Genomic DNA, 12101 nt, shown 5'->3' with positions numbered 1-12101 from the left:
TTTTTTCGTCTGTGCGTGTCTTATTCATTCCATCTCCTTCTTCCCCCACCGCCTTCAAAACCAAAGAGGAAACCCGGACAAGAGGCGGGGGGGGGGGGGGAGGGGTCGCACTGTACCTGCTCGGGGTCGCGCTGTCCCAGGGAGGGAAGGGGGCGCTACTGCTCGCCAGCGAGGAGCCCCTTCGGCCGGTGAGAAATAAGCTGGGCCCGGTGGCAGCTGAAGGATCCCTACACCGACTCCAGCACACCCGGAAGTAGAGGACCTGGCTGGCGTACACAGACGGAATCTACAGTCCCGCCCCCCAGCCGGCTCTCCTCTCTCTGGCTCCCGCCAGCGTGGCCCCGCCTCCCAGCTACAGCCGGAGGGACAACTTCCGGGTACCCTGTTTTCTACCTGTACCCTGCCCGGTGAGAGCGGGTCGGATTGTACCCCTGAGCCTGACGTTAAACTTTTTATGTAAATCGAAAAAAAAGTTAATTTGTTTTTTCTTTTACATAGTTTACAAAAATGTGTGTCTCTTTCAGGAGACAATTCATGTTTTTATTTTATCTCGGGCCGTTTTAGAAACCTCCACGGCACAGTAAAAATTAAAAGGCTGTTTCAGGACGGAGCTGCGGCAGTGCATGGTGTAGCACTATTTATCCTCCGGGGGGGGGGGCAATGGTGTCTGGGCGATGCTGCGGGAAAGTGTCCTCAAGGAAAATGGGTGTTGCTATTTCCCTATACGAGTGCATAGCAGTGGATGAAAAGGACTGCGGGGCTTAGAGGTAGACAGTGGCTCAAGGGGAGAAGGACCCTATTTACAGTACAGGGCTGTTTTTTTCTGTTTGTGCGAACGGAGGCTCATATTAAGGTGACCTATGTTAACACACATTTAAGGATTTTAGCTAACAGTAGTAAAAATATGCACACAAATTAAGGCTCCTGCATGTCAATGCTCTTATCTGTGTAGGCATTAGCTAGTTAATACCTATTACTCCCCAATGCACGGGGGGGGAGCATTAATGGGCTGAAGGCATAATTCATATTGATTTAAAACTGGAAATATAATATATGGGAGTCCGATATAATAAAACGTGAGTAAAAATTGTGCACTGAATTTTACCAGGCATTTACGAGGATCCACTCTTTTACAATTTCCTTTTATGACCACTTCCATGTCTTAATATTCATTTGCACCCCCGCCACCCCCCACTTTGATACTATTTAATACGTTTCTCTGCACAACAATACTGAGAAACTACCACTCCACTACCATATCAAAGCTTAGGAAATAATAAGCATGCATTTTCCCTAAAGTTACATAACCCAATTAAACTGTTCCACAATGCAGGCAGGGGTGGCTAGACCAAATGTTAAAAAAAGCCCTTGCTTTAGCGGGCTTCTTCACCTCTCACTCAGGCCCATGCAATATCTGCAGGCGTAAAATGGGCGCTCATGATTGAGCACCACTCTTCTACCACACATTGATCTACCTCTCCAGGGCGCCTGATTTAATATTTAAATGAGCTGCCACAGTAAAAAGGAGGCACTAAGGGAAACGGTGCGGCCCTAGCACCTCAGCATCGGGTGCTCAGGAAAAGTGGCTCAGAGTGGGTTAGAAAAATGGAGGTCATTAATTGAGTGTCCTTTTTCCTAACCTGACAGCGACATTTCTTTTCACTTACTCCTTTATTCGATTCCTCCGACTTAATATAGCCACGATATTAAGTCGGAGAAACAACAGAAAAGCAGTATTTTCTGCTTTTCTGTTAATTTTAGGGGCTCCTCAAGAATTAATGTCTGCTCCGGGGTGGGTGTTAACTTTTGTTGAGTACAAATGTGCATGTCATGCACACATTTATGAGCACTATTAGCTATGCGCTGGTTTGGATGTGCATCCAAGCATGTGTAAAGCACTGCGGCTAAGCGCACTATATTGCATCGGACTGATTGTGATGGACCCCCCACTAATACAGCTTGGCTTAACCAGTGTTCTTCCCTCAGCCTTTAACAATGTAGTTTACTCTATAAAATGATTGGGTTATTTCCTCTCATCACCTGATGCACCAGTATCAGTAGTTTAAGAACATAAGAATATAAGAAATTGCCATGCTGGGTCAGACCAAGGGTCCATCAAGCCCAGCATCCTGTTTCTGAAGGAGTTCAATTTTATGGACTATCGCTGTACGAGAAGATCGGAAGAACTATGTCTAATCATGCTGCAGTGAAACGCACAGCCATCTTGATTTACTAACATTTGCAACGCAAACGAACCCTAACACGTAATGACGTACTTACGCACTAACGTTTAGTGAACGTGACTCCATTTTGGATTCATATTTTGTATTGTATTAATACGAACGCCGTCGCAAATGTCTAACCCGTCAATTAAATGACGAAACAATAGTCTGATCATAAGCTACACCTACTAGAGACCACGCTAGCTATTGCTTGTTCAGCAGTTTGTAAAATGATTGTTCAGCAAAACCAGAACGCATGTGCAAAAGATAAGAATTGTAAAGTGCATAAAAGTTTGCTCCTGAGGGGGCGTGGTATGCAGTTGTACTGAGCCTTTGTCTTAGCTGCATCTTGCTAGCAATAAAAGTCTATCTTTACGGATCAGTTGTCTGGACCTCCTTACTGATTAAAAACAGACGGTTACATTTGGCGAGCCAGCCAGGAGGTGCCGGGGACGCTATTTTAGCCCCCCAGCTGGTCCGGTGGTTTGGTGGCGGAGCGATCCCCCAGACTTACTTGGTGAGTGGCCACCGCTGAGTTCAGCGATCAGGTTTCTGAGGGGACCGTTCCACAAGGAACTTCTTGAGACCTCTGGGCTGGTGATTCGAAAAGAAGGCTTTCTTCGCGATCGAGAGAACGTTTCAGGCAAGTATACTTTTATCTGCACGGGAATAAGAACCAGTGGGAACCTGAATTAGAAACCAGATACAGCTAAATTACCAGCCGATCCTGAAAAATGGATCGAGGGGGCGTTGATCAAACCCCACAGCGTGGTTAGTAGGGGCTCCCCCTCCGAAGACCTCGTTACTGAAAACCTGAATTGGAATTTCGGAAATTTTTGAATTTTGGGAATCAGAAAGAAATCTTGGGAATAGGTTTCTTGTTGTGTGAAAGAGAGTGAATGGCCTCGCAGTTCTAGACCGGGCGACCGCGTTCTAGTCGGGGCAAGTGTGACCCTTTTGTGTCTGGCAGATACGGACCCCTTACCTATCTGCTATCCCTTCCCCTCTTTGTCTGTGCCTCTATCCTAAATGGGTGGGGGAGGGTCTACCCCGTTAAAAGTTATGACTGAGCACTTTAGCGAAGTGTTTGACAAACATACCTGTACTAAACCTGGTATGATCCAACGCTGTGCCTATCGGTGGCCGAGCTTGTGCGTCAACTGGCCCCCGAAAGGAACTTTCGATTTTGTTACGGCCTCTAGAGTCCGAATAGTAGTCACAAAAGAAGATCAGCCAGGTTTTCCTGAAGATGTCCCATATATTAATGCCTGGATCGAAGTTATTCTCAATCCCCCGTCCTGGGCACAAAAGTTAGTAGAGGGAGCTGCCCTCATCATGGTGGCGCATATGCAGAAGGCGGGCCACCGGAAGTCACCAAACCGGAAAAGAAAGGAGAAGTCGGCCATATTGGACGCAGACGGCATGACGTCACCGGAGGCGGCCATATTGGTAGTCCAAAAGGACGAAGAAACTACAGAAAAAAAAATTAAACCACTGCCGGCAGCGGAGACCATATTAATTGATGAACCAGAAGTTCTAGCACCGCCGCCTTACATCCCACTTTACCCACCGCTACTTAATCTGCCACCGATTCCTTCTTATGAACAAGCTGAGCCCTTGCCTAGTACTTCACAGGAAACGAAAAGAGAGTTAGAATCGGTAAGGGCAGAGGACGAACCGGAACCTCCTGTCTCAGCCCACACTCGTCGGAGAACACAAGCGGCTGCCAGTCTCCAACTCCCAATCAGAGAAACTGCAACTGTCGTACCTGCGGTCCCAAGTGAGGAAAATGCTTTCCAAACTGCACAGACTATTAGACTATATACCTATGTCCCTTTTTCATCAAGCGATCTTTTTAACTGGAAACAGCTCGGCCCTTCCTACGCTGAAAAACCAGATCAAATGATTGATTTTTTAAACGGAATTTTCTCCTCACATAATCCCAACTGGGCTGACATCCGCCATCTGGCTTCTTTCCTGTTCACCACTGAGCAGCGGAGACAAATACAACAAAACATGGAAGAAGCAGCCAGAAGTGGAGCCGGGTCAGACGGTGATCCTGATGCTGCCGCAAGGGAACTTGCTCCAACAGACCCTCACTGGGACTACCAAACTTCCAGTGGACGAGACCGCATCGCGGCTTATCAGAGAGCCTTCCTAGAAGCCTTAAGGAAGGGAAAAAGGAAAATTATGAACATGACTAAAATCCAGGATATAGTACAAAAAAAGGACGAAACTCCGGGAGACTTCCTTGAACGATTAATGGATGCGTATCGCAGATACAGCCCTTTTGATCCAGAAGATCAAAAGAACCACCCCATAATAGTCATGAGTTTCGTAGGACAGTCATGCCCCGATATACGCCGAAAAATCCAGAAAACAGAGGGATTTGAAGGAATGAACATCAGCCAGCTCAAAATCATGGCAGACAAAGTCTATGGAAATAGAGAGCTGGAAGATGAGAAAAAGGAGAAAAAAGAAAGTAGCAGAAGGATGAGAGAAAGTGTTAACTTGTTAGCGGCAGCAATGGAAGAAACTAATTTCGGAGAGCAAGCCAGGAAGTATCGAGGATACCCTGGGCAGAGAGGAAGAGGCAACCCGCCACATAAGGCATGGCAGAGAGGAAGATCAGGAAGGGGCGGATCGTTCAGAGGAGGAAGAGCGCCTATAGGGGTCAATCAATGTGCATATTGTAAACAAGAAGGACATTGGAAGGCTGAGTGCCCTGAGAAACCACGGGAGGACGAAGGAGGGAACGGTTCAAAACCCTCAAAATCTCAAGAAACTGAATGGCAAATGGCGTTGGACGAATTGTCAGATGAGTCTAGTGACGATATCGGACGAAACTCATGACTAAACAAGGAAGCCCTGCCCTCCGATCCGTTGGTGGAAATAAAGGTTGGGTCTAAAACCTTCAAAGGATTACTAGATTCTGGAGCACAACGATCTGTCATGACTACTGCAATCGCTATTCCCACAGCACAAAGCATCTCCATTGTAGGGGCCTCCGGGAAACCACTGGCAGCCCCTATTCTTCAGAATCGACAGGTTCGAGTGGGAGGACAATTAGTATCCCACCGATTCCTCTATGTCCCTGGATGTCCAGTCCCACTAATTGGTAGAGATCTCCTTTGCAAATTAAGGGCCACTCTACAGTTTGAATCAAATGGTGAAATCAAAGCTTCCTTTGCAGACAACCCTGTTTCCCTTATTTGCCCTCTCCAGGAGGAATGGAGACTACATCTTCCCATAGTCGAACGAACCATCGAGCACCGATATGAGGAAGATACCCCTCTCAATGTAAAACGAAGGTACCTGATGGATAGCGTACCTTCAGTATGGTCTGAAAACAATCCAGGAGGACTGGCAACCGAGGCTGACCCAGTCTGGATAGAACTGAAAGAGAATGCACAAGTCATTAACCAAGCCCAATATCCTATTCCCTACGTGGCCAGGCAGGGAATACAAGTACATCTACAAAGACTATTTGACTTGGGTATCCTGCGACAAGTCCGGTCTGCCTGGAACACTCCCTTGCTACCAGTAAAGAAAACCTGGTACTAATGACTATCGACCTGTACAAGATCTACGAAAGGTAAATAGCCAAGTGGCGGACTTGGTGGCCCTGGTACCCAACCCTTACTCCATTCTAGCTCAAGTCAACCCCACATCAAAGTGGTACAGTGTAATTGATCTCAAGGATGCTTTCTTCTCCGTTCCGGTAGCAGAAGAATGTCAGAAGATCTTTGCCTTCACATGGGAAAATGCACACACTGGAATAAAACAACAGTACACCTGGACTCGGTTGCCTCAAGGATTTCAAACATTCTCCCACGCTTTTCGGGGGAACAGCTGGCAAAAGATTTGAAAACTTACCAGAAAAAATATGGGCCAGTAATACAATACGTTGATGACTTACTGTTGTTCAGAGACACATATCTTGACTGTGCGAAAGCTACCCTTCACCTGTTACAGACATTGTATTCAAAAGGGTACCGGGCAAGCAAAAAGAAAGCCCAAATCTGTGAATTAGAAGTAGAGTACTTGGGTTTCCGAATCCGTGAAGGCACTCGATGCCTTGGAATCTCTCGTACAAATTCGATAAGACATCAGCCTACACCAACCTGCAAAAAAGAACTGCGAGCATTTCTGGGAGCTACTGGATACTGCCGGCTTTGGATTGCTAACTATGCAGTTATTGCCCAACCCCTATACGACAAGCTGCGGGGTAAAGAAGCAGAATCTCAACCCTTCCAGTGGGAAGGACATGAACTGGTACACTTACAACAACTAAAAGAAGCCCTGATCTCACCCCCTGCCCTGGGGCTACCTGACGTAACTAAACCGTTTCATCTGTTTGTAGATGAGAAAAAAAGGAATGGCCATTGGGGTCCTAACTCAAACCTTCGGATCATGGGAGAGACCTGTTGCCTATCTGTCAAAAGGAATGGACAATGTTGCCAAAGGATGGCCGGGTTGTCTTCGAAGCATCGCGGCTGCATGCATACTAATTCCAGAAGCAGTCAAGTTGACATTTGGACAAACTTTGCAAGTAACAACTCCTCATACTATTCAGGGACTGCTCGAAACACATGGACCAAAGTGGATGACCAACTCACGTCTTGTAAAGTACCAAGCCTTACTATGTGAAACTCCTGAAATTCAAATACAAGACAGTAAAAACTTAAACCCAGCCACTCTAATGCCAGCACCTGAACCAGTAAGCCATGATTGTGAAGAAGTCATGGCTACAGTACACTCCAGTCGACCTGACTTAAGAGATCAGCCTTGGCAAGGCGCATGGACCTTATTTACAGATGGAAGTAGTCAGGTAAAAGATGGAGTACGAGTGGCTGGCTATGCAGTAGTAACTGAAGATGATATCATTGAAGCTGGACCCTTGCCTTCAGGAACGTCTGCACAAAAAGCTGAATTAATTGCCCTTACTCGAGCTCTTCAGTTGGCAGAAGGGAAAACTGTAAATATTTATACAGACTCTAAATATGCCTTCTTAACCATCCAAGTACACGGAGCATTGTACAAGGAACGAGGGTTTCTCAATGCCGAAGGAAAACAATTGGCAAATGCGCCAGAGATCCATGAACTGTTAAAGTCCGTATGGCTACCACACAAAGTGGCCGTAATGCATTGCAAAGCACACACTGGAAAATCTGATCCTATCGCTCGGGGAAACCAGAAAGCTGATTCTGCCGCCAAAGCAGGAGCCCAAGACCCTTATCAAACAAAAATGACCATATGTCCCCTCTTGCAGTTTCCAACTGAAGTACCCACCTACTCAGCCGAAGAAAACGACTGGGCAAAAGCTGAAAATTTCCATCAACAGAATGGGTGGTGGATCATATCAGACGGACGGATATGGATACCTGATACTATTGCGTGGACAATAGTAAGAGAAGCACACTGTCATACACACCTGGGACGTGATTCATTGGCAAAACTACTGGCAAAAACATACTATATAAACCGAATCACACAATTGACTAAACATGCAATTAATCAATGTGTTACGTGTGCAAGAAATAATCCTCGTAATGGACCTGGTCCTGCACCGGGACACGTTCTCAGGGGAACTATACCATTTCAAGTCTGTCAAATTGATTTCACCCACATGACCCCTGCACAAGGTTACAAAGCCATGTTGGTAGCAGTATGCACCTACACCGGATGGATTGAAGCTGTGCCTACGCGAACAGAAACTGCAAAGGAAGTCGTTTCCCTCTTATTGAACCAAATCTTACCACGATATGGCTTACCGAGGCAGATCAACTCAGACAACGGCCCAGCTTTTACCAGCGAAGCAACTCAACACCTCACCAAAATTTTGGGCCTCAAATGGCATCTCCATTGCACATGGAGACCTCAAAGTAGTGGGACTGTTGAACGAGCTAACAGAACTTTGAAAAGTCAATTAGCTAAGCTATGTCAAGAAACAAGAACCAAATGGCCCAAAATGCTACCATTGGCATTGCTTAACATCAGATGCACTCCACGACAATCAGGACTAACCCCTTATGAAATGATGTACGCAAGACCGCCACCGTTGCCCTCTTTCCCCGAATCCTTACAAGTCCAAGGGGAAATGGTCACTCAGCAACCAAATGAAAGGACTCTACAATACTGTGGAAGCAATTCGCAAATATACCTTGTGAGACAGAGCCATTAATCTTAATCAATCCTATCCATAAATTCCAGGTGGACGACTCTGTGTGGATCAAGGAATGGGACGAATCAGACTTCCTAAACCTCGATGGAAGGGACCATTCACTGTGCTGTTAACCACACCCACCGCTCTCAAAGTATCCGGTTGTCCCACCTGGATCCACTGGACACGAGTCAAACCAGCCACCGAAACTTGGCAGATCTCCAAGACCGGTGACAGCACCCCTGCGCTTTACTAGAAATACAGCAAAGGTCAACCTACTATAGAAACTAATGCAGTCACAGAAATACTAATAATCTGTTTGTTTCTTTCTTTTCTCGCAGGCATCAAAAGCATATGATCTCAATGCTCTGGAAGTGGGTTATCAGTACCATCCTGGTAACCGCTCTAACTATCATATGCCCTTCTAGCAGCGATTGGAAATGGTTCATCAGCATCATCTATATCATCATTTCTGCTCAACTATGGCTCATCTTTGCCATAATCCGAGAATCCTATGGCTACTAATGATCCTAATAGCTATAGTACCAACATCAGTTCAATCTTCGCTCAGCCAAAACTGTACAGAATGCATCAAGCAAGTCCGCACTACAACTGAAGACGGGTACCAGTTGGTATTCACAATCATTCATCAATCTCAGCCACCACCATTATGTATAAAAAAGCCTGCTTGTGCCTTAAACACCACTCAAGGACAACAGTCTTTCCATCGATGTATCCTTAACGGCAAGCTCATCTGTCATTCGCCTACCACACCCAAGTACTACAATATAACGCTCACCACCGGATTGCCAAAAGCTTATACTTCTGACATCGTACCAGCTGGAAAAGGAATTCTATACTACATCAATTCAACAAAGGTCCTAATTGGAGGACCACCCATTGTCTCCATTGACTTTAATGCCTGTGATGCCATCGACAAACATCCAAGTGCAGTACATTGTGGTTCTCCAGCATGGAAGAGAGCCTACACTTTCAATCACAAATATCTCTGCCCTTATGACCGTTCCAGTAATCCCTCCCGGTGGCTACCGTGTGCCGGGGATAAAGAACTTTCCGGATGGAAACTGGTCTGTGACTATACTGGAGGAGGATATTCAGGATGCCCTGGAATGGGTCGACTAAGTAAGGGAGCGGGAAACCTAATTACTCTAGAATGGCCAGTCCGGTCTGAGGGATCCCCATGGCAAGATACTTGGGGTTTTGGAATTGATGGCACAGGAGGAGATCCCATGACATACCTTACCATCCACTCAGCGACGAGAAAAGCCGCTCCCTATCATTCATCAAACCACTGTGGTGGGCTATCAGTCCTTCTTCGATGAAATTTCTCAAATCAATGAGGAGTTGAAAAAGCATGCTATCTCCAACCAAGCAAAAATATGTTCATCAATTTAGCTGAGAACATAGCTTTATCTCTGAAAATACAAATTGCTTTGTATGTGGTGGCACCAATATTGGAGAACAATGGCCATGGGAGGCCAGGGAGATTTTTCAAGCTGATTTGAACACTATGAACACATCCATCACGTATAATCGAAATCACAATCCTTATGAATGGGCTCTACAGACGGATGTCATCGGAAGACCAATGTTTGTCACGGCACTTCTCCAAGTCGTACAAAGTGCCCGTCGGCAACTCACCATGCACAGGAGTTCTCACAGTTGCCAGCAACACTCAATCATGGTGGCAAACAGAAAACCAGACCATACCCACACCATTCTGGACTGAGCCTACCTTAAACGCTACGTGGAAAGAAGCTGGCCAATTAACCACGTCGTTCATAGCCCCAGACGGCTATTACTTCGTATGTGGACGACGTGCTTATGAACAACTACCTCCTCAATGGTACGGTACCTGCTTCCTAGCTACTATCCGCCCTAGCTTCTTCTTGCTACCAGTCACAGCAGGAGAAACGCTAGGGGTGCCTGTCTATAGTCCAATGAAGCCAAGTAGGCGACGAAGACATAAGGTCTCTATCGGAGACTGGTCCGATCAAGAATGGCCACCCGAACGGAATTATCGAATATTATGGTCCAGGAACATGGGCAGAGGATGGTTCTTTTGGATACAGAACGCCTGTATACATGAACAACCGTATCATCAGACTTCAAGCTGTTCTCGAGTTCCTCACCAATGATTCCGCTCTAGCCCTTAACATTCTTGCCAAACAGAATACCAAATTAATTACTGCTGTATACCAGAATCGATTAGCCCTGGATTACCTCCTTGCTCAGGAAGGTGGTGTATGTGGGAAATTTAACCTTTCCAATTGTTGTTTGCAGATCGATGATAAGAGTAAAGTCATCGAAGAAATCACAGACCGTATGGTGCGGTTGGCTCATGTTCCGGTACAATCCTGGTCCGGAGCCTTGGATTGGACAGCTTCATTACCTTCCTGGCTTACATCGATTCCTGGGTTCAGAGAACTTTTATTCCCTTTATTATTTTTCTTACTATCCTGTGCACTCCTCCCTATGTGTTTCCCTCTTTTCCTCAGGAGCCTTTCGTCTATGATGGAGAAGATCGCTGATCGACGAGCAGCAGCCCAAATTATGATGCTGAACCAGTACGCTTCAATTTCTTCGCTACCCTTCAGTGATTCTTCAGACTCAGAAGATGAATCTTCAGTTTACTATGACACTAATTTTTAATTTAAAACATACGGCCACCTTGTTTGCTCAGGTGAAGTCCGGCTACAAAGGGGGGTGGAGCCAATAGGGCCCATCCGTCTCAAACCGGTGAAGACACCATCGACCTGACTAACAATTTAGGGCCCTACTCAGTATTATGGTACTAATTATTTTCTTGTCATTTCAGTTACTTCACATATGAAGGTGATACTTACGCCTTCTTATCGAAGTTGAAGTATCAAAGGGGGGAATGAAGGAGTTCAATTTTATGGACTATCGCTGTACGAGAAGATCGGAAGAACTATGTCTAATCATGCTGCAGTGAAACGCACAGCCATCTTGATTTACTAACATTTGCAACGCAAACGAACCCTAACACGTAATGACGTACTTACGCACTAACGTTTAGTGAACGTGACTCCATTTTGGATTCATATTTGTATTGTATTAATACGAACGCCGTCGCAAATGTCTAACCCGTCAATTAAATGACGAAACAATAGTCTGATCATAAGCTACACCTACTAGAGACCACGCTAGCTATTGCTTGTTCAGCAGTTTGTAAAATGATTGTTCAGCAAAACCAGAACGCATGTGCAAAAGATAAGAATTGTAAAGTGCATAAAAAGTTTGCTCCTGAGGGGGCGTGGTATGCAGTTGTTCTGAGCCTTTGTCTTAGCTGCATCTTGCTAGCAATAAAAGTCTATCTTTACGGATGCCATGCTGGGTCAGACCAAGGGTCCATCAAGCCCAGCATCCTGTTTCTGAAGGAGTTCAATTTTATGGACTATCGCTGTACGAGAAGATCGGAAGAACTATGTCTAATCATGCTGCAGTGAAACGCACAGCCATCTTGATTTACTAACATTTGCAACGCAAACGAACCCTAACACGTAATGACGTACTTACGCACTAACGTTTAGTGAACGTGACTCCATTTTGGATTCATATTTTGTATTGTATTAATACGAACGCCGTCGCAAATGTCTAACCCGTCAATTAAATGACGAAACAATAGTCTGATCATAAGCTACACCTACTAGAGACCACGCTAGCTATTGCTT

The 12101-nt window shown here is 45.7% G+C and overlaps 1 protein-coding gene across 5 annotated transcripts in view; it reads right to left on the bottom strand.

Moving 5' to 3' along the window:
• The window catches only part of ARFIP1 (ADP ribosylation factor interacting protein 1), a 290148-nt gene that overhangs the window by 241901 nt on the left and 36146 nt on the right, over positions 1 to 12101 (bottom strand). For 2 of the 5 annotated variants that reach the window (XM_029608750.1, XM_029608665.1), the window contains exon 1: positions 117 to 340. The exons of 1 other annotated variant lie outside the window; for it this stretch is intronic. The gene's annotated coding sequence lies outside the window, so the exon portion shown is untranslated. Of the gene's footprint in view, positions 1 to 116; positions 342 to 12101 lie in introns of those variants that run through there. 2 more of the 5 variants (XM_029608504.1, XM_029608840.1) reach the window with 2 other exon arrangements.

The sequence above is a fragment of the Rhinatrema bivittatum genome, chromosome 1 (assembly GCF_901001135.1).
Source record: "Rhinatrema bivittatum chromosome 1, aRhiBiv1.1, whole genome shotgun sequence".
Lineage (NCBI taxonomy): Eukaryota > Metazoa > Chordata > Amphibia > Gymnophiona > Rhinatrematidae > Rhinatrema > Rhinatrema bivittatum.
The sequence above is the reverse complement of the archived record's forward strand: the minus strand, read 5'-3'. Positions and strand labels throughout refer to the sequence as shown.